Consider the following 22,432-nt stretch of genomic DNA (forward strand, 5'->3'; position numbering starts at 1 on the left):
AGTCCTGATTGTACCCCTGATTTAAAGCAAACAACCGCACTTCCAAAAGTAAGCCCTGGAACCATTACACCTTTCCACATACCTCAGAGCACCTCGGAGCACCTCGTACCTATTGTATCCCCACAGCGCTCTGTGCTTTATTATTGCTGCATTTATCTTCCCCTTAACTGTTGTTTTTTTTCCTGTGTTTCCATCTAACTATATAGCAGTGCCCTCGAACAGGCTCCCTCTGAGTTATCCAGCGCGAAATAAAGGAAATAAAGAAAACGTGACCAAGACGGATGTCAGGTTAGTTCAAGGCAAGGATAACGGATGTCTGCCGTCGAATTCTAGCGTCGGTCGTCAAGAAAGCCACTGAAGATGTGATAAAACGGACGCAGTACTGCGTAGCTTCAGAAGGAGACCTATTCGAACACGTCCTCTAGGCAGCAGCTGGTGTTCAATGGAGCTCACGATTTCATATATGATAAGGGCACACTGAAATCTGATGGTTTTCTTTTCCTTTCTTTTTTTTTTGTGCAGAAATTCTGATTGCCAATGCGGCTCATTTAGAAATGGTATATTTACTTCTTGAACGCATCGGTTTTGACTTTTCTCTACACGTTGGTCGTTTCCCGGTCTGTTTGTTTCGCTTTTATTTTTTGACACGAACCTGCTTTTGCAGCACGTTTCCATTTCCATGAAAAATAAAACGGTCACTTTTATTTGGCTTTGGTCCGATGCAAGTTTCTGGCGCGAAAAATAGCTTCGCGCGCACTCTGTCGATGCGGTGCGAGCAAAGCCGGGATTTTGAAACATTATGTGCCTATTACATTGCTTTTCGCATATCGTGAGTGGTAAGAACGGCGCTTAGGCCGCGTTATGAAGGGGCTTTTGTTATCAATGTGATCAGTCGGCGTTGAGAGACGGATAATAAGTGTGACGTATAAATAAGAGGAAGGAATAGCTGCAAAGCCGCGAAACCTGCTGTTAGTGCTCCTTGCATACATTATCAAGGTGATGCGCTGTATTCGGGTTTACGACAGGCAATGCAGTTGCGTTCAATCAGCTTATTTGAAGGCGCTGCTTCATGGGATGCGAGTGCACCCCCCCCCCCCCGCGCACTCACGTGATATTTTTTATATTTCATGAGGTTTCTTTGCCAGTTGGAAAACATTGTACGAAATTATTACGCCGCAGAAAACATCGCCGTTGGATGTCATTTGGGGGCGCCTACAAATTCCTCATTGAGGCTTTGATAATTACGACAGTACTTCCCAAGTTAGATAATTAATTGCAATTACCGAAATAAATCTCAGTAACGAAATAAATACTGGCGGGTAGCAACCCCACTGTACTGGAAACAATATGCACTAGGTTTTCTTCGAGTGACGCAACTGCTGTTTTTTAAGTCTTTGTGCATGATAGTTGGGGAACACTGTATAATTCACTCAGTAACAGAAATGAGGCCAAGCCGGATTTACTCGAAATCAGAATCAAGAGCATGTCATGCGCAGCAGCGCTTATAGTCGGACTCACAGAAAAAGAAAGAAAGAGAGAGAGAGAGAGGTTGCAGTTTCGCCGAAAAGGCGAAGCAGTATTAGTGACAGCCAAATGAACGACAATTACACGAAGGAAGATTACACCATCGAGAGGACACGGGCTGTGAATTCGAACTGTCTCCTACAATGACGTCTTGTATCAATACTCATATATTATAACGCCGTCACTTCATCGAACAATTCTTCGAGGCCACACGAAGTTTCTTGAAGTGAAATAATTATATATATATATATATATATATATATATATATATATATATATATATATACGCTCCGGATACTGGCAGATACCCATGCACGACGCAGACACGCAGACCCGATGGACTTTATGAATTTAATGTAATGCCGTTCGGCCTGTGTAATGCTCCCACCACATTTGAGCGGATGATTGACACCGTACTACGGGGCCTAAAGTGGAAGACTTGCTTATGCTACCTTGACGACATCATCATATTTTCGTCGACCTTCCATCAGCACTTGCAGCGCCTCGACGAAGTCCTGACATGCTTCTCAGCTGAATACAAAAAAGTGCCACTTCGCCAGCAAAACCATTAAAGTGCTCGGACAGCTTCTCAGCAAGGAGGGCCTTCGACCCGACCCCGACAAGATTACCGCTGTCCTCCGCTTCCCCAGGCCTCAACGCGCCAAAGACTTGCGTAGCTTCCTTGGCCTAGCTTCTGTTGTAATCGCGCCGCTGGCACGAGTTGTTGGGAACTCGGCGCTGACGCCTGTTGTTGCACCTGGGTCGCAAGCCCCAAGGGTAGCGTTGGCCTGGCGGCCTGGGGTACAACTGGAAGCATCCGAAGGTCCCGGCAAAGCATGAGTCGACTGGTAACAACAAAACAACTTGTTTATTCTAACATCGCAAAGAGTTGGCGGTCAGGTTGACCGAAGTAGAGAGACGGGAGTGCACTTTACTCAACAGAAGAAATCGGAGCCCTTTTTTTGCGTCCGGGGGCAGCTGCTTTTATACTCTCGCAGTTGAGGGCAAGAAGGAACCCCTCTATAGACGAGCACGTGACTGTGCCGCTCGGGCACAATGGGATAAGGTGACGCAGCCGTCGTGCCGGCGCCGTTCGGGCACAATGGGGAGGAGAAGGTGGCTCATACTGTCGTGTCGGCGCCGGTCGGGCACAATGGGGAGGAGAAGGTGGCTCACACTGTCGTGTCGGCGCCGGTCGGGCACAATGGGGAGGAGAAGGTGGCTCATACTGTCGTGTCGGCGCCTGTCAGACCCCCTCGCTTCACAGTTGTTGGGAGCTCCTCTACCCGGCTGCCGCGCTTCGACAAGCGTGGGCACCAATATGCACATACACTCACACACGCACATGAAGACACGTGGCATCGGAACATGCCTGGACGCGCTTGGCGGGGAGGCGTAGAGGCGGCGCCGAACGGGCCAAAATGTCTGCCGCTTTGTTGCAGCCGCGCCGGCTAAACCGCGCGTCGTAGGCGAAACGTAACAGACCGCCCCGCCGGGGGAAGGAGATCCCGATGGTCAGGGGACTGCATCCGCTGTCCGGAGGGATGTCGCTCGATGATGCTCATAACCGAAGTCGGGCGTCCCTCGACGTTTCTTGAGCGCAGCGCACAGAGAAGGCCTCGTTCTCTCGTTCAGGTTCGCACAGGACACTGCAAAGTGACTTCGGGAGAGTTCACATTTTTGTTCTCGTTCCCGGCAAGCGTTAGAACTACGCTGAAACTCAACCGCTCAGTCAGCAAGCACGGCACAACCCTCACTAAGCCCTGCCAGGCTCTTTCCCCTTCTATACCACTGCCTAGTTCCTTACAGTAGTCTAGCAGCACTTAGAACGCGTCCACAAATTGGAAAATTGCACTAGAAAGCATGTCATCACTTTGAAACACTAAACAAAAGCAATATGTTAAAAATCCTGCCTCAGGAAGAAAAACATCAGTAACAAACAATTTTGAGGCTGATTCCTACGTTAGGGGCTTCGACTTAAGCCATCGGCGTTACCGTTGAGACTCCCCTTTTTGTAACGCACCTCAAAGGAATATTGTTGCAAAGCGAGGCTCCAGCGCAGGAGGCGGCCATTTTTGGGAGAGATGGTCTGCAGCCATTGGAGAGGGCAGTGATCCGTCCCAATGATAAACCTCGAGCCGGCTAGATAGCATGACAATTTCTGAACGGCCCACACGAGACACGCACACTCTTTCTCGGTGGCGCTATACGCCTGCTCACGACTGGTCAGCTTACGACTAGCATACAGGACGGGGTGTTCTACTTCTCCATTTTCCCGTTGGCACAGTACAACGCCCATGCCTCGCTCACTAGCATCGCACTGAACTACGAACCCTTTTGTGTAGTCTGGCGATCGTAGCACAGGCTGGCTTGTTAGGGCGCTCTTTAGGGCGCTAAAAGCTCTTTCCTTTGTCTCGTCCCAGACGACTGTTTGCGGCTCTGTCTTTCTTAGAGCATCCGTCAGGGGAGCCGCGATATCAGAGTACCTGGGGATGTACCTCTGATAGTAGCCGGCGACACCTAAGAACGACCGAATATCGGTCTTCGTGCGCGGTTGCGGGAAGTCTCGCACAGCGGCCACCTTTATTTCAGAGGGGCGGCGACGACCCTGACCAATCACGTGACCGAGGTAGACAACCTCGGCCTGTGCTAACTGGCACTTAGGAGCCTTGACTGTCAAGCCCGCTTCGCGCAGGCGGGTTAGCACTGCCCGCAAGTGTGCCATATGCTCAGACCAGGATGCGGAGAATATCGCTACGTCGTCTAGATACGGTAAAGCGAATTCTTGCTGTCCCCGCAACACTTTATCCATGAGGCTTGAAAAACAGTATGGCGCGTTCTTCAAACGAAAACTCAACACTTTAGGACGGAATGTTCCCATTGGTGAAATTAACGCCGCATACCTACTAGCCTCTTCTGTAAGTGGAACCTGCCAATAACCCCTGACAAGATCTAGGGTGGAAATAAACTGAGCGCTACTAAATTTCTCAAGGCGCTCCTCGATGTTAGGGATCGGATAAATTTGATCCTTAGTGATGGAATTAAGCCTGCGGTAGTCGACGCAAGGACGAGGTTCCTTGCCCGGTACCTCAACTAAAATCAAAGGGGAGGTATAATCACTCTCACCTGCCTCAATAACACCGAGCTGTAGCATTTTCTTTACCTCAGCCTCCATAATATCGCTCTGGCGGGGTGACACCCGGTACGCCTTGGATCGTACTGGCTCTGGGGAGGTAAGTTCTATATCAAGAGTAAGTACAGAAGTCCTACCAGGCCTCTCAGAGAACAGACCTTGAAACTCTTGTAAGAGCTGGTGTAGTTCGGTTTTCTGCTCAGGCGACAGCGATGCTCCACTGACTAAGTCACTAATGACTCGACCGGTGTCTTCCCTGTTCGTCACTGAGCCTAGTCCCGGAAGCTCGACCGGAAGCTCTTCAGGAACGTTTACCATCATGCACACTACTGCTTCCCTTTGTCTATAAGGTTTGAGCAGATTACAGTGGTAAACTTGCTGTGCTTTCCGCTTTCCTGGCAGACTCACCACGTAGTTAACGTCCGACAGTTTCTGAACAATTCGTGCTGGGCCCTCCCACTGCACGTCTAGTTTGTTGTTTAGCGATGTGCGCAATATCATGACCTCATCGCCCACCTGAAAACGACGGGCCCTGGCGGTCCGATCATAATAAACCTTGGCCCTCTGCTGGGCCTTTGCCATTGCTTCACCTGACAACTCCTGTTCCCTTCTTAAGCGTTCGAGGAGCTTAAGCACGTACTCCACCACGACTGGGTCGTCGCCCCTGCCTTCCCACGATTCTCGAAGCATGCGAAGCGGAGACCGCAGCGAGCGACCGTACACCAGTTCAGCTGGCGAAAACCCCGTAGCTGCATGCGGCGCGGTCCGTAATGCAAACATCACTCCAGGCAGACACAGCTCCCAGTCAGTTTGATGTTCAAAACACAAGGCTCTCAACACGCGCTTCATGACGGAGTGGAGCTTCTCAACGGAATTCGACTGTGGGTGGTACACTGAGCTGTGTAACAGCTTTACCCCACACCTTTCGAGAAAAGTTGTCGTCAAAGCGCTAGTAAACACTGTGCCCTGATCTGATTGGATTTCCGCAGGAAAACCAACTCGCGCAAATATGGACAGTAGTGCATTCACTATCTCAACTGAGCTGAGTTCTTTAAGCGGCACTGCTTCAGGGAACTTTGTCGCTGGGCATATCACAGTCAAAATGTGTCTGTACCCCGTGGCTGTTACCGGCAGAGGTCCCACTGTATCAATAACGAGCCGTCTAAAAGGCTCCGTAATGATAGGTACCAATCTCAACGGCGCCCTCGATTTGTCCCCTGGTTTGCCCACCCGCTGACAGGTGTCACATGTCCTCACGAAATGGTCTGCGTCCCGAAAACACCCTGGCCAATAGTACTCTTGCAAGAGACGGTCCTTAGTTTTCTTAACTCCTAGGTGTCCGGACCACGAACCCCCGTGCGACAAGCGCAACAGATCCTGACGATAGCATTGAGGCACGATCAGCTGATCGAACTCCACTCCTCTGCGGTCTAGATACTTCCGGTACAGGACTCCACCTCTTTCCACAAAGCGAGCATTTTTCTTGGCGATACCTTCCTTGACATTGCAGCGTATGTTTTCTAGGCTGCCATCCTTCTTTTGCTCGGCTATCAAAGCCGACCGGCTGACTTTTAGCAACCTATTAAGTCCGTCTGACGTAGGCGCGATGAGCAAATCTGCAGATAGCTCTTCTAACTTTCCCGCATCGGGAATTTCCTCTCCAGTATCTGGTGCCTTTAACGTTACAAACTCAATCTTATTCAGTTCAGGCGTGCTCTGAATATCAGCTTGCTGCGCCTCTGACCCTTTTTCATTGTTCGATAACGTCGGCCCCGCAACTACCGCCTTTGCAGCGAGCTCCCGAACCTTCGATCTGGTTAAGGCCTGAACGCTAGCCTCACCAAACAAAAGCCCCTTCTCGCGCAGGAGGAGATCGGACCTGTTCGAAAATAGGTACGGGTACTGGGGGGGCAGCATAGATGACACTGCCGCCTCCGTCTCAAGCGCTCCGAAAGGTCCTTCAATAAGCACTTTTGCTACGGGCAGACACACACTATGAGCTTCCACGGCTTGCTTGATCCATGCGCACTCGCCCGTGAACATATCGGGTTCTACGTAGGAGGGGTGAACTACATCCATCGTAGCTGCGGAATTGCGAAGCACTCGGCACTCTTTCCCGTTCACGAGGAGGTCTCGCATGTAAGGCTCGAGAAGCTTCATGTTCTCGTCAGTGCTGCATAATGACAAAAACACAACTTTTGGTGTTGTTTCCGGACACTGCGCCGAAAAGTGACCCGGCTTCTGGCACGTATAACAAACGCGCGCTTGCCTCGTCTCGAACCGCTTTCTGCGTTCGGCTTCGGCTGCCGCCGTCTCCTTAGGTTCGGTCGCACTGCTTTCACTCGCATCCGCACTACGTGTGTTCCCCTTTGCTCTCATGGGTGTGAACTTCGGCCTCTCAAACTTCGAGCCAAATTCACCCTTTTGACCGTCCTTAGCTCCGCGAGCCCGACGCGTCACAAACTCCTCGGCTAGCTCAGCGGCTTTAGCCACCGTACAAACGTCTGGCCTATCCAAGACCCAGTACCGCACGTTCTCAGGTAACCGACTATAAAACTGTTCTAGCCCGAAACACTGCAGAACTTTATCGTGGTCACCAAACGCTTTCTCTTCTTTGAGCCACTCCTGCATGTTTGACATTAGCCTGTACGCAAACTCTGTGTATGACTCACTTCTGCCTTTCTCATTTTCCCGAAACTTCCGACGGAACGCCTCCGCTGACAGCCGGTACTTTTTTAGCAGACTCGATTTCACTTTGTCGAAATCCTCTGCCTCCTCTCTATCCAAGCGAGCGACTACGTCGGCCGCCTCGCCGGGTAACAAAGTGAGCAAGCGCTGTGGCCACGTTTCCCGAGAGAACCCCTGCTTCTCGCACGTTCGCTCAAAGTTAACCAGGAACAAACCAATGTCCTCTCCAAGCTTAAACGGCCGCATCAGGTCAGTCATTTTGAACAATACGCGTTCTCCTGCACCGTGTGCCTGACTTCCATTACGAGCGCGTTCGATCTCTATCTCGAGACGCTTCATTTCCAAAGCGTGTTGACGGTCGCGCTCTTGTTGCTCTCGCTCTTTCTGTTCTTTACGTTCACGCTCTTCTTTTTCTTTCTGTTCTTTTCGTTCACGCTCTTCTTTTTCTTTCTGTTCTTTTCGTTCACGCTCATCTTTCTCTTTCTGCTCTTTAAGTTCGCGCTCCTGTCTTTTTGACCTCTCCTCAATAGTCTCAAGGCATTCCGACAGCTCGTCATCCTCAGCCTCTAACTCAAGAATAGCCTTTAGCAGTTCTGGTTTTCTGAGTTTGTCCGAGACATCCAGACCCAACTCTCTTGCAAGCTCCAACAATTTCGGTTTGCGCAACGACTTCAAATCCATGGCTGCTCTGAATGCTGCTTTCTCTACTGCCTATTATTGTCTTGCCGCAAACTAACCCGGTAGCAACGACAACCACAATTACCAGCTCTGTTTCTGACACTAACAAAAGCCTGGCAAAGCTCAGAAGAAGAAAGTCCCGCACTCACCAAACCTCGTAGCCAAGAATTCAGCGCAGTCGTTCCGCTGCAGGCAACCAGTCATCACACAGGGCTCGTTGCACTGCTCCCGGATGGTCGTTGAGCTGCTCAGCATACAGTCAACTGCATCTCTTCGCTGCTGGCCTCCGTTGTCGCGATCTCACCGCTGGCAGACAGTTGTTGTGGTCGCGCCGCTCGTACGAGTTGTTGGGAACTCGGCGCTGACGCCCGTTGTTGCACCTGGGTCGCAAGCCCCAAGGGTAGCGTTGGCCTGGCGGCCTGGGGTACAACTGGAAGCATCCGAAGGTCCCGGCAAAGCATGAGTCGACTGGTAACAACAAAACAACTTGTTTATTCTAACATCGCAAAGAGTTGGCGGTCAGGTTGACCGAAGTAGAGAGACGGGAGTGCACTTTACTCAACAGAAGAAATCGGAGCCCTTTTTTTGCGTCCGGGGGCAGCTGCTTTTATACTCTCGCAGTTGAGGGCAAGAAGGAACCCCTCTATAGACGAGCACGTGACTGTGCCGCTCGGGCACAATGGGATAAGGTGACGCAGCCGTCGTGCCGGCGCCGTTCGGGCACAATGGGGAGGAGAAGGTGGCTCATACTGTCGTGTCGGCGCCGGTCGGGCACAATGGGGAGGAGAAGGTGGCTCACACTGTCGTGTCGGCGCCGGTCGGGCACAATGGGGAGGAGAAGGTGGCTCATACTGTCGTGTCGGCGCCTGTCAGACCCCCTCGCTTCACAGTTGTTGGGAGCTCCTCTCCCCGGCTGCCGCGCTTCGACAAGCGTGGGCACCAATATGCACATACACTCACACACGCACATGAAGACACGTGGCATCGGAACATGCCTGGACGCGCTTGGCGGGGAGGCGTAGAGGCGGCGCCGAACGGGCCAAAATGTCTGCCGCTTTGTTGCAGCCGCGCCGGCTAAACCGCGCGTCGTAGGCGAAACGTAACACTTCGTATTTCCGGCGCTTCATGCGTAACTTTGCCACCATTGCGGCGCCGCTCCATCAACTCCTTCCTTCTGGAGCTCCCTACGTATGGTCGGACGAATGCCAAACTGCTTTTGACGCCCTCAAGCGTGCCCTCACGTCCGAACCTGTGCTTTGTCATTTCGACAACACCGCACCCACTCTTCTACATATTGACGCCAGCGGACACGGTATCGGCGCTGTTCTTCTGCAACGTCAGCAAAATTCTGAAGAACGTGTGGTTGCATACGCAAGTCGCACGCTAACAGCTGCAGAGAAAAATTATACGATTACCGAGCAAGAGTGTCTCGCCGTTGTTTGGTCCGTCCAAAAATTTCGGCCTTATCTGCACGGCCGCTACTTTACGGTCGTTACTGACCACCAAGCCTTGTGCTGGTTGGCGACGCTAAAGAATTTAACGGGACGTCTCGGCCGTTGGATACTTCGTTTACAAGAATACGACTTCGACGTCACCTACAAGTCTGGAAAGAAACACCAGGATGCCGATGCTCTCTCTCGTTGTCCCCTACCACCGTCTTCAAACGCTGCTTGCTTACCACCTTTCGTGAGCAAGCCGCAAGGCGCGTCGCCTGCATTCCTTTCGCTCGCTGCTCTCGAACGGCTCCCATCCAGCCATCCTCATACGTTTGCCTCTAGCCACCGTAATGACTCCTACTGCCACTCCGTTATGGAACGTATTCGCGGATCATCTCGCACACATAAAGCTAGGCTCCGTCGGCAGTTGAAGAACTTCAAGATAAAAAATGCGATATTATACCGGTACGTGTTTCATCCCGAAGGACACTGTTGGCTTCCTGTCGTTCCCCGATCACTTCGGGCCCAGATATTGGAGACCTTTCACGACGATCCCACTGCCGGGCACATTGGTTTCCATAAAACCTATGAGCGAATTCGCAGCCGCTTCTCTTGGCCTGGACTTGCAACCAGCGTAGCGAAATACATGGCTTCCTGTTCGCTCTCCCAACACCGCAAACGACTGACCTCACATCCGGCTGGACTGCGCCAACCTGTCCCGTGTCCTGAAGCTCCTTTCGCAGTAGTTGGTATCGACCTCTATGGACCGCTACCCTTAACCACCGGCGGTAAACGATGGATCATCACAGCTGTAGACCACTTTACACAGTACGCTGAAACAGCCGCACTATCTTCGGTATCCGCAGAGGAGGTTGCAGCCTTTTTCTTGGAAGCCATCTTTTTACGGCACGGAGCCCCACGTGTCCTTTTGAGTGACCGCGGCAGGACATTCCTCTCTAAACTTGTCGACGATGTTCTCCGTGCGTCCAATATCATCCATAAAACGACTTCCAGTTACCACCCTCAAACTAATGGTCTCACAGAGTGCTTTCATCGCACGCTGTCCGACATGATGTCTATGTACATCAACCCTGACCACACCAATTGGGATGTCATTCTACCATTCCTCACTTTCGCATACAACACGGCCATCGAACGCACTACGGGGTACTCGCCCTTTTTCCTTGTGTATGGCCGCCAACCGCTCACTGTCCTCGACGTTTCTTTCTTCGGTGTCCCCGTGCCTTCGTCCACATCAGTGTGTGAGCAGTTCGTTTCGCGCATTGCCCGGTGTCGCGAACGTGCCCGCCTCAACACCGACGCCAGTCAACAAGACCGCAAAATTCGCTATGATGCATCTCACCGTGTCGTTTCCTTCCACCCTGGAGACGAAGTGTTACTGTGTACCCCAGTTCGCGCTCCTGGATCGTGCGAGAAACTTCAATCCCGTTTTATCGGGCCCTACATGGTTCGGGAACAGACTTCGCCAGTGAACTATCCTCACTCCAGTTGTACCGCCTTTGGACGGCCGCTGCCGTGCCACAGATATTGTGCATGTTTCACGTTTAAAGCCTTTCATGCGGCGTTTCCCGCCATAACCAGCGGCCAGGTTGGCCGCTTCCACACGCGGGGGAAATTGTGTGAGCATTATATTACCCTTCATCTTCTTCATCTGTATATATTCATCATCATGGCCAGCGTCATCTTCTTCAGCGCGCGAGCTGCGGAATAAACCGTTGAGGCTTAACAGCTGTCTCGCCATATATATATATATATATATATATATATATATATATATATATATATATATATATATATGTGTGTGTGTGTGTGTGTGTGTGTGTGTGTGTGTATACACACATACATACACGGGCCCCAGCCCCCTCCGAAAAAATGAAAACTCTCCGCCTATGCTTGCGTGTATTAAAACAAGCTTTAACGTAATACGCACAAACGTAGGTGTTTTGTATTCAAGCATTTGTGCTTGTGTGTATTGGGGACGAGCTCCACCACTGGAAAAGCTGGCGCCACCGTCGGCGTGACGTGCCATGAGGGATCACGTGGACACAGCGGCCGCGTCGGCTGCTTCGGAAGCGCCGAAGCGAACAGAAAACGAAAGTTTGTCCCACCTCCGCTGCAGTTCTGATTAAGTGGTGAGGTTTTCCCGCCTTGGGTATCTGCTTGACAGCATTTGAAAGCACTATAATAGGTAGTGGCTGCTTTTGGAGACGTGCAGTATGGTAGGCTACTGCTTGGTGCCGCAGTGCCGGACGTACGCAAAAGAGCCTGGTGTCAGCCTGATTCACACGTAGCCGCAGGACAAGAAGCTGCGTGAAGCTAGGTACGCGAAACTTAGAGCCGGCAAACAGCCATCGGCTACAACTCAGGTATGCAGCAAACACAGGCGCGAGGAATATTTCTGCTACGGCGTCGGGACTGCGATGCTCGGTGAGTAGGCGAAAACGCGCACTGAAACGCTCGCCTGCGGCGCGGCTAATGTCATGACGCTTTATTTGGCCTATGAACTTGTTGATGCTGGATTCTGGCAAGTGCACTAGAATGGAAAGTTAGCGGTAAGAAGCACATTAAAAAAAGCATGACACATGGTGATGTTTGTGTTATGAATAAATGTACATACTGCATTACGAAAAAAAAGCAGCGAGAAATTGCACGCTGAGAAGACCGATAAACATACAGTGCGAGGCAACCTGAGAAATAATATTGAAACGTGCAAGACTTTAGAAAAAAAAAAGATTGAATCGTCTCGACGGCACATCACAGTCGCCGTAGGCGTCGAAGTCTCTATAACGAAATTATTTTTAACAGCTCTGATAGCATCCACGCAACAATGGTTGCTTGTATACTGTCAAATGCGCATATTCTGCGGCCTAAAGCTCGCGGCACGGTGCGAAAACGGGCTCGCAGCGAAAGCGAAACATTGTGCGCGGACATGCATGCAGACGCGCAGTCGGTCGCTGCGAACCCGTGCGATCGCTGCATTGAGGTTTCATTTTGTTATGCTCCATTCGGTTATACAGACAGCCCACTCTAACAACATATTTCACATAGTTTACTCTCAGCGTTTGGCTACCTTTCACGCAAGAAGCCGGTTCGGGAGACTCCATCGCGGTGACCGCGCGCAGTGGCGTTCACTGTACGTATTCGGTAAAGAGATATCGTCTGTAAACCATTCTGTGCTTTCAGTTTGCCCAAGATTATTATTTTGACAGTGAAAAAAACTTCCCTCGTTTTGAGAGTACTTACAAAAATCTACTGGAGGGCCGGCGCGGGTTTTTATCGAGCGCCGTAAGCCAGACCTATGAGGAGCACGCCGCTTTATCCCTCATACTACGCGAGGGAGGCGCTTCCGACAGATGGCGACTCCGTAAGTCCTCACCCCCAATATGTGTTTGTGTGTTGAAACCTTCTATACAACTAAAGTACGCTTCATGTTTTCTGATGTTTTCATGTTCAGATATTTCTTCTAAGAATTTTGGAGTATTCATTGAGAATAATGCAAAATTAAACTCCGAATTTTGGAGAATTGGTGTTTACGAAAAATAAACTCCGATAAACGCCGAATTTCCGCCAAAAAATAAACTCCGAAAAACACCCTCCGAGTTTCAAGAAAAATAAACTCCGAAAACACGGAGCCCTAGATGTAAGCAATATTGATGTTTTAGTTCGAAAAAAAAAAGAAGAAAGAAGCGCCCGAACGGGGACTCGAACCCCGGACCGTTAGGTTAAAAGCCTAACGCTCTACCGACTGAGCTATCCGGGCGACGCTATTTTGTTATTTATTACCGACATGGCAAAATACAAAATGACATTTTAACAATACACAACAGTCACGACAGGAATCTCTACCGTTGGGTGGCAGTCACGGGGCTAAAAACGCTTGAAATTCGCAAGCTCAGTCATCACACTGAGCCATGTTGGTTTTTCTTTTTGCAAATTATACATTTCGTTAATATAACAAATGCTTTCAATGAAGTATTTTCTAACAGGCCGGGCGTTTATTTCGGCATGTCTCATGGCCATTCTAGTTTTCCATAAACTATGTAAGAACACCAGCATAAACATGTCACACGGTACATTGTCTTCATTTAAAGTAGGCAAGAAATGAATCCAATATGGTGCAATCGGCAAGTCCTTCTTTAGCGTTCTCTGTAAAATGTAAAAATGGAACACAGCATCCTAGCAGTCAAGAAATATGTGTTCAACTGTTTCGGTTTTCCGGCATAGTAAACAGTTGACGCTTCGAGGCACAGAAAGTCCTTTTTCCTCTGGCCATGGTTTCACAGGTAAAGTATTGGTGTGGAGCTCGAAAAAAAAAAAGACTTTACCCACGGGCGTACTGGCATTCGTTTTACTCTTTTTAGAACGTCCTTTTCAGGTCCAATGCAGAATATCGAGCGATACAATGGCACCGGCAACATTGTGTCTATCAGGTCCTTATATAAGCGCTTTCGTGGTACCCTACTTAAGTATTCCACGGAAAACCGAACCTTTCTATCAGGTCCTTATATAAGCGCTTTCGTGGTACCCTACTTAAGTATTCCACGGAAAACCGAACCTTTAACAGCTGCAACGCCGAGACTACTTCTTTTAGGAAACCACGCACTCTGCCTTGACTGTACCGACGTGACGATACAATGAATTCAGGTATAGCTTCACTCAGCCTTCTTTGAAACATAGTTAACAAAAATGAGTCATTTTGGTCCCGTAAGTAAACAAACCTCAACACAATCTGCCTAATGAACAAATGTGCCAGACCTAATTCTCCACTTTTAACGGAACGAAGGAAATTAGTGCGACTGGTGCGCTCCGAGCTTGAACCCCATACAAACACTGAGAGTACTCTGTGTAAACGTTGTATGTTAGCCCTTGACATGCACAACGCTTGAAGCACGTAAGAAATTTTGGCAACGGCAAACAGGTTGCACACCGTCGCACGAGCGAACATTGAGAAATTGCGGCCTCCCCATTTAAGTGTACACTCACGAACCCTTTCAGCTTCGGCATTCCATTAATCAACCGCGTCACGGTAGTGCTCAAGCGGCACCCTATAGGTACTTTGCCGGCGTGACTGTCCAACGGATATTTGCAAACGTACTCGGATGGTCTTCCCAGTTGTCGATCCATACCCCTAGAGATTTATCAAAGTCGATGGCACGGCCTGTCATTCTGCAGTATGATAACTCTTCTGCGACCGCGATTTCGACGCTTTCTTTATCCCGACAAAACAACGCGATGTCGTCCGCGTATGCGAGCACTTTTACTTCCGTGGACTGTACTCTGAAACCGGATATTCTATTGTCATTCTTGATTTTCCTACAAGGCGGCTCTAGGTATATTGCGAATGAAAGAGGGGACAAACCACACCCCTGGCGCGCAGATGACCGAACGCTGAAGCTTTCGGTAACCTCCTTGTTTATAATAAGACTGGCGGTACTGTCTTGATAGCACATCTTTACCCCATCTAAGATCAAATCCCCTTCATTTATATGTTCTAGAATACTGAAAAGAATTTTATGGGCCACACGGTCGAAAGCCTTCTGCATATATGACTGTAACATGGCACAGTGTTCACCTAGGTCGTTGCAGTATTCTAAAATGCTTCTGGCAATATGAATGTTTGTGTAGATAGACCTTCCTTTAATGCCGCATGTTTGATGCGACCCTACTATGCGGGTCACCACTCCTTGTAATCGCTATCCGAGCATTCTTGTAAATATCTTACTGTCTACATTCATTAGTGATATCGGGCGGTAAGCGTCGACAGCTAACAATTTTTCTGGGTCTTCTGATTTCGGTATCAACACTACGTGCGATGTCCGAAAAGATTGAGGAACCTGTTTTTGCACGTAGGCCTCTTTAAACAACCGTAACAGGATCTCGCTGACATCACTTTTGAAGGCTTTATAAAAGGCCGCTCTTCGGTGATGCTCAGAGGCCACTCAAGACGCTTTTGAATGTCTTCCTCTAATTGCGGCATGTTTGACAGAAAGTCCGTCTTGAATTCTTCTGTTACGTCTTTAACAGTTCCGAATAATTTGCTATAATGATCAATAAACGCCTGTTCGATTTTTTGAGGTTGGCTCGTGATCTCGTTCTCGTATCGAATCATTTTGGTTTCATTTCGTCTCGCGTGGGTCTTTTGATCAGATAAGGCTCGTTTTGTCGGTGTCTCACCTAGCCACACCCTTTCAGCTCGTGCCCTTGTAACTGCTCCTTTGAACTTCTCTTCTTCAATACGCTCCAGCTGGCTTTTCAGTTCTTTTATTTCTTCTGTTTGGCTCCCAGGTCTCTCGCTTTCCACGGTGTACAAAAACTAAAGCTCGCGTTGCATTTCATTTTCTTTTTTTCCTCTTATTCAATTTCTCTTTAGTGGCTTCTTCTATAGCACTGATATTGACTTCTTGTTTAAAGTTCTCCCATAATTCTAGCACGTTGCCATCTTCAGCCTCGATCAAGTTATCTAACTTTTCTTTCAACGCTTACACAAAAGGATTCTTTCATTAACAGCCCATCGTTAAACTTCCACAACTTCCAGTTAAATCTCGAGTTTCTTTCTTCGGTACCTACACTAAAGGTTACAAGGCTGTGATCGCTGAACGAGACGTGTTTCACACTATAGCTGCCGCACATCGGAACAAGCTCCAGTGCGACATACCCTCTATCTAGCCTTGCGTGACTTTGCCCTTGAAAACGTGTGAATGCAGGCGTGCCAGTACTACACAGGAAATGACCGACGTCATCCAGATTAAATTCTTGCATTAGAGTGTTTAAAAGTAAAGCACTTTTGTCACGCACTGGAAGGTTTTTCATTCGATCGGCCGCGAAACATACACAATTAAAATCTCCTAGCAATAGGACTTTTCTCATCATCATCATCATCATCAGCCTGGTTACGCCCACTGCAGGGCAAAGGCCTCTCCCATACTTCTCCAACAACCCCTGTCATGTACTAATTGTGGCCATGTTGTCCCTGCAAACTTCTTAATCTCATCCACCCACCTAACTTTCTGCCGCCCCCTGCTGCGCTTCCCTTCCCTTGGAATCCAGTCCGTAACCCTTAATGACCATCGGTTATCTTCCCTCCTCATTAAATGTCCTGCCCATGCCCATTTCTTTTTCTTGATTTCAACTATGATGTCATTTACTCGCGTTTGTTCCCTCACTTAATCTGCTCTTTTCTTATCCCTTAACGTTACACCCATCATTCTTCCTTCCATGGGCCGTTGCGTCGTCCTCAATTTAAGTAGAACACTTTTCGTAAGCTTCCAGGTTTCTGCCCCGTACGCGAGTACTGATAAGACACAGCTGTTATACACTTTTCTCTTGAGGGATAATGGCAGCCTGCTGTTCATGATCTGACAATGCCTGCCAAACGAACCCCAGCCCATTCTTATTCTTCTGATTAAGTCTCATGATCCGTATCCGCAGTCACTACCTGTCCTAAGTAGATGTATTCCTTTACCACTTTCAGTGCATCGCTACCTATCGTAAACTGCTGTTCTCTTCCGAGACCCTTAAACATTACTTTAGTTTTCTGCAGATTAATTTTTAGACCCACCCTTCTGCTTTGCCTCTCCAGGTCAGTTAGCATGTATTGCAATTGGTCCCCTGAGTTACTAAGCAAGGCAATATCATCAGCGAATCGCAAGTTACTAAGGTATTCTCAATTAACTCTTATCCCTAATTCTTTCCACTCCAGGTCTCTGAATACCTCCTGTAAGCACGCTGTGAATAGCATTGGAGAGATCGTATCTCCCTGTCTGATGCCTTTCTTTATTGGGATTTTGTTGCTTTCTTTATGGAGGACTACGGTGGCTGTGGAGCCGCTATAGATATCTTTCAGTATTGTTACATATGGCTCGTCTACCCCCTGATTCCGTAATGCCTCCATGACTGCTGAGGTTTCGACTGAATCAAACGCTTTTTCGTAATCAATGAAAGCTATACATAAGGGTTGGTTATATTCCGCACATTTCTCTATCACCTGATTGATAGCGTGAACATGGTCTATTGTTGAGCAGCCTTTACGGAATCCTGCCTGGTCCTTTGGTTGACAGAAGTCTAAGGTGTCCCTGATTCTATTTGCGATTACCTTGGTAAATACTTTGTAGGCAACGGACAGTAAGCTGATCGGTCTATAATTTTCCAGGTCTTTGGCGTCCCCTTTCTTACGGATTAGGATTATATTAGCGTTCTTCCAGGATTCCGGTACTCTCGAGGTCATGAGGCATTGTGTATACAGGGCGGCCAGTTTTTCTAGAACAATCTGCCCACCATCCTTCAACAAATCTGCTGTTACCAGATCCTTCCCAGCTGCCTTCCCCCTTTGCTTAGCTCCCAAGGCTTTCTTTACTTCTTCCGGCGTTACCTGTGGGATTTCGAATTCCTCTAGACTATTCTCTCTTCCATTATCGTCGTGGGTGCCACTGGTACTGTATAAATCTCCATGGAACTCCTCAGCCACTTGAACTATCTCATCCATATTAGTAATGATATTGCCGGCTTTGTCTCATAACGCATATATCAGATTCTCGTCTATTGCTAGTTTCTTCTTCACTGCTTTTAGGCTTCCCCCGTTTCTGAGAGCATGCTCAATTCTATCCATAGTATACTTCCTTATGTCAGCTATCTTATGCTTGTTGATTAACTTGGAAAGTTCTGTCAGTTCTCTTCTAGTTGTAGGGTTAGAGGCTTTCATACATTGGTGTTTCTTGATCAGGTCTTTCATTTCCTGCGATAGCTTACTGGTATCCTGTCTAACGGAGTTACCACCGACTTCTATTGCACACTCCTTAATGATGCCCGTAAGATTGTCGTTCTTTGCTTCAACGCTAAGGTCCTGTTCCTGAGTTATAGCCGAATACCTGTTCTGTAGCTTGATCCGGAATTCCTCCAGTCTCCCTCTTACCACTAGCTCATTGATTGGCTTCTTGTGTACCAGTTTCTTCCGTTCCCTCTTCAAGTCTAGGCTAATTCGAGTTTTTACCATCCTATGGTCACTGCAGCGCACCTTGCCGAGCACGTCCACATCTTGTATGATGCCAGGGTTAGCGCAGAGTATAAAATCTATTTCATTTCAAGTCTCGCCGTTCGGGCTCCTCCATGTCCACTTTCGGCTATCCCGCTTGCGGAAGAAGGTATTCATTATCCGCATAGTATTCTGTTCTGCAAACTCCACTACTAATTCTCCCCTGCTATTCCTAGAGCATATGCCATATTCCCCCACTGACTTGTCTCCAGCTTGCTTCTTGCCTACCTTGGCATTGAAGTCGCCCATCCGTATAGTGTATTTTGTTTTGACTTTACCCATCGCCGATTCCACGTCCTCATAGAAGCTTTCGACTTCCTGGTCATCATGACTGGATGTAGGGGCGTAGACCTGTACGACCTTCAATTTGTACCTCTTATTAAGTTTCACAACAAGACCTGCCACTCTCTCGTTAGTGCTATAGAATCCGTGGATGTTACTAGCTATATCCTTATTAATCAGGAATCCGACTCCTAGTTCTCGTCTCTCTGCTAAGCCCCAGTAGCACACGACGTGCCCGCTTTTTAGCACTGTATATGCTTCTTTTGTCCTCCTAACCTCACTGAGCCCTATTATATACCATTTACTACCCTCTAATTCCTCCAATAACACTGCTAGACTCGCCTCACTAGATAACGTTCTAACGTTAAACGTGCCAGGTTCAGATTCCAATGGCGGCCTGTCCGGAGCCAGGGATTCAGCACCCTCTGCTGCGTCACAGGTCTGACCGCCGCCGTGGTCAGTTGCTTCGCAGCTGCTGGGGACTGAAGGCCGGGTTTGATTGTTGTATTCATATAGGAGGTTGTGGCCAAGTACAGCACCAGGGTGGCCAATCCTGCTCTGGTGAGAGAGTGCGTTACCGGTTCTGGTCACCGGGATCAGGCCGCACTCCAGGCCTGTTTATGCCAATCTGAGCTCGGTTAAACCGCACAGATGGCACTCAACTGATGAAACCTGGTAGTTTATGACCTGCACATGAGTGGTCATAAGTAGGTGCGGACGGTCGTGGCGAAGATATGACACACACACACACACACACACACACACACACACACAATGAAAAGGAAGAGAACAGGGTATTTGAACTCGTGACCCTCAGATGTTGCCCGGAGAGATGGCTCAGTCGGTTGGTCCGTCAGGCTCCCAGCTTACATTGACGCGGCATAGCTCCTGTCCAGAGCTTCTTACTTACGTGGAAAGAGACTAATCTTGTCCGCGATGGTCGATTGAGTGGTTGGAAGGCATACTTTCTTGGAAAAAATGGCCCCCCGTCGATGAGAAAGAACTCGAGCGGCTCTAGAGCCTAGGTTAAGGAGGTGCGAGCCAAGCGCGGCACGCTTAGCCTGGGAAGCTAGCCCGAGTGACTATCCCAAGGACTGCTGCTCACGACAGCGAAATACATTCGTCTAATTACAATAAACCTAATATGACTACTTTCGAAAAGAGACCGGCGCAGAGGCCTGTACGACGAGTGCTATGACTGATAATTTTCTATATATATACATTTTTTTTTCTCATTTATGGGATCGAATGCGAGCGCTGTTCATTTGTTTCTGCGTGTAGTAGTTAAGAGAACGAGTTTAAGGGAGGAAAAAAAGAAGAGGAAAAAAGAATATTGCTCAACCATAATTGCAGCGCCGTGGTTCTAAAGCGCACCCGCGGTAGGGGAACGGAAGGAGATATAAACGTGCGTGGCCTATAGGTACGCACGCGAAAAGCTGCCTTAATAAATTTAGAGACTTGAGAATAAGTTACGTTAACCACAGCTAACATGGGAATCAGCGCACGAATACGACAAGAAAAATTATTGATACATGGAGAATTCCCTTGAACTAAGTATGGTTTCCGACTTTTCTGTCACACTGTAAATGCTGACTTACTCTCTCAAAGAAAGGCACACGCTCACTTTCAATGTTTCGGGCGTAGACACATAGCACGCGCCAACCTACGCCCAAAAAAGAAAAATCCACAAAAACCAGTCTTCCACTTTTACAAGAAAGAACATGTTCTTCTCTAATTCCCAGGTTGTTTCTAATGAAGATAGCGCGCCCCGCAGAAGTCCCAACAGCATGTGATACACAAACATTGTATATATTGCGGAACTGCAGCACCATGCGATCCGTCTGTTTCTCACTTTCTATCTTTGTCTCCTGCACCGCTGCTATATCAACATCTGTTTCTAAGAAAAGCCGGCTAAGCTGGTATTGCTGCTTTCTGGCACGAAGACCGCCGACATTTATAGTGGCAAAACGAAGTACAGTGTTTTGAGCCATCGTTATGTTTTATGAAGAACAAACGAACCGCATGGTACCCACTCATGCGTCTGGGGTCAAAGCTGCCTTCGCATCTTGCACAAACCTTCCGTAGCTGCCACGGCAGCCTTCGGAAGGCACAGTTAATGTCCCTGTCATAGCGTTCCATCGTCCCTTGAGTTTTGGCTTGGTCACTTATAGACTATAGAAGAAACGCCGCGAAGCACACGCTCTTGCGGCTACGTCGGCGGCGTCTGCGCCGCCCTCCAGTCCGGAGGTATGTTCGGACGCGGTCTCAGCGTTGACCGCCGAGTTATCGCCGCCTTTGGCGGCGGTCCTTCCAAGATCCTTGCAGCCAGGGCCTCATGCTCGTCCAGCGTAGCGTCATGGCCTCGCTTGGAGACTGAGACGCCAGTTGTTCCTTCGCTCACTTCCATGACTGCCGGCTCCTCAGGTGACGTCGACGGCGTTGTGGCATCCTGCACTTTCCCGACGCCGGTGGCGTCGCCAGCTGCGTCGGTCATCTTTCGGCTTTCCTTGTTAACACTTGCGTCTTGGAGCATGTCGGGCGCGGTTAACGTTGCCGCATCAAGTCCCTCGAGCTTCGAAGTTGCTTCGCTTGCGGCTTCTTCAGCGTCAGCCTCGTCCATGGCGAGTTCCGCGGTGTCTTCTCGTCCAACCGGCCCCGCAACACTTGCGTACGTCTTCACGCATTCAGATTCTTCGTGTCAAAAACGACGGTAGTGCGTGCAGCGAGGAACTCTGCATTCTCGTCTGATATGGCCCTTACTCTCACACCGCAGGCACAGTGGCGCTCTTCCAGGCGCGACTAGAAGGGCCATGTCACCGGCGACGCGGAGCTGGTTTGGAAGGTCATCTACCTTAATGCCGCTATGGAGCTCGAGGCGCACCAGGCGCGTCATCGACCCCTTGTCTTGGATCCCTTGAACTCTCCACTTTTCCTTCGAGACCTCGGTCACCTTTCCGAACGGAGCAAGCGCTACATGCACATCATCGTCGGCCACATTGAAAAGAAGCCAGTGAAGCTTCAGACGCACGTCCTGGTTTGTCGGATCGATAACCAAACAACGTTGGCCCTTCACCTTCAGTTCACTACATGCCAAAGCTTTCTTCATCCCTTCCGTGCTCTTGAATGTCACAGCCCATACGTGGCTCATCTGATATGCCCCCAACGCTGTCTTGGCGCGTCTTGGGAGCAACCCAAGACGCGCCAACGTGTCCCGGAAATGTTCAACTCGGTAATGCTTCGACCGGACATCCGCGTGCAAAAATAACTGATGGCAGCGTAGGCAAAGTAACTTCGTATCCCTCGGCATCCATTCAGTCGATCCTGTCACCACGGCCGCTGTTAGCCGCAATATAGCTGTTTTAGTTCGAAATAAAAAAAAAAAAAAAATACGCCCGAACGGGGACTCGAACCCCGGACCGTTAGGTTAAAAGCCTAACGCTCTACCGACTGAGCTATCCGGGCGACGCCGATAGGGGGTCATATAATAATATTAAGGCTAAAAGGCCATTGTTGCACAAAAACACAGTATTTACAACAGTAACGTTTTAGCAAGTGCATTCAAATTTTAGGTCTGTGTTGAAGCTTTACGAGCTTGCAGACTATAATAAGCAGTTCAAATTGTTTTAAATGACATTATTCGTG

At 49.0% G+C, this 22,432-nt stretch overlaps 2 non-coding genes across 2 annotated transcripts; both read right to left on the minus strand.

Moving 5' to 3' along the window:
- Positions 1-13,167: 13,167 nt before the first annotated feature.
- On the minus strand, positions 13,168-13,240 carry TRNAK-UUU (transfer RNA lysine (anticodon UUU)). The gene has a single exon. It is a non-coding gene; the product is annotated as a tRNA-Lys (tRNA).
- Positions 13,241-22,179: 8,939 nt separating this feature from the next.
- TRNAK-UUU (transfer RNA lysine (anticodon UUU)) lies at positions 22,180-22,252 on the minus strand. Its single transcript has one exon. It is a non-coding gene; the product is annotated as a tRNA-Lys (tRNA).
- Between the last annotated feature and the right edge of the window lie 180 nt (positions 22,253-22,432).

This window comes from Dermacentor variabilis, chromosome 1 (assembly GCF_050947875.1).
Source record: "Dermacentor variabilis isolate Ectoservices chromosome 1, ASM5094787v1, whole genome shotgun sequence".
NCBI classification, from domain to species: domain Eukaryota; kingdom Metazoa; phylum Arthropoda; class Arachnida; order Ixodida; family Ixodidae; genus Dermacentor; species Dermacentor variabilis.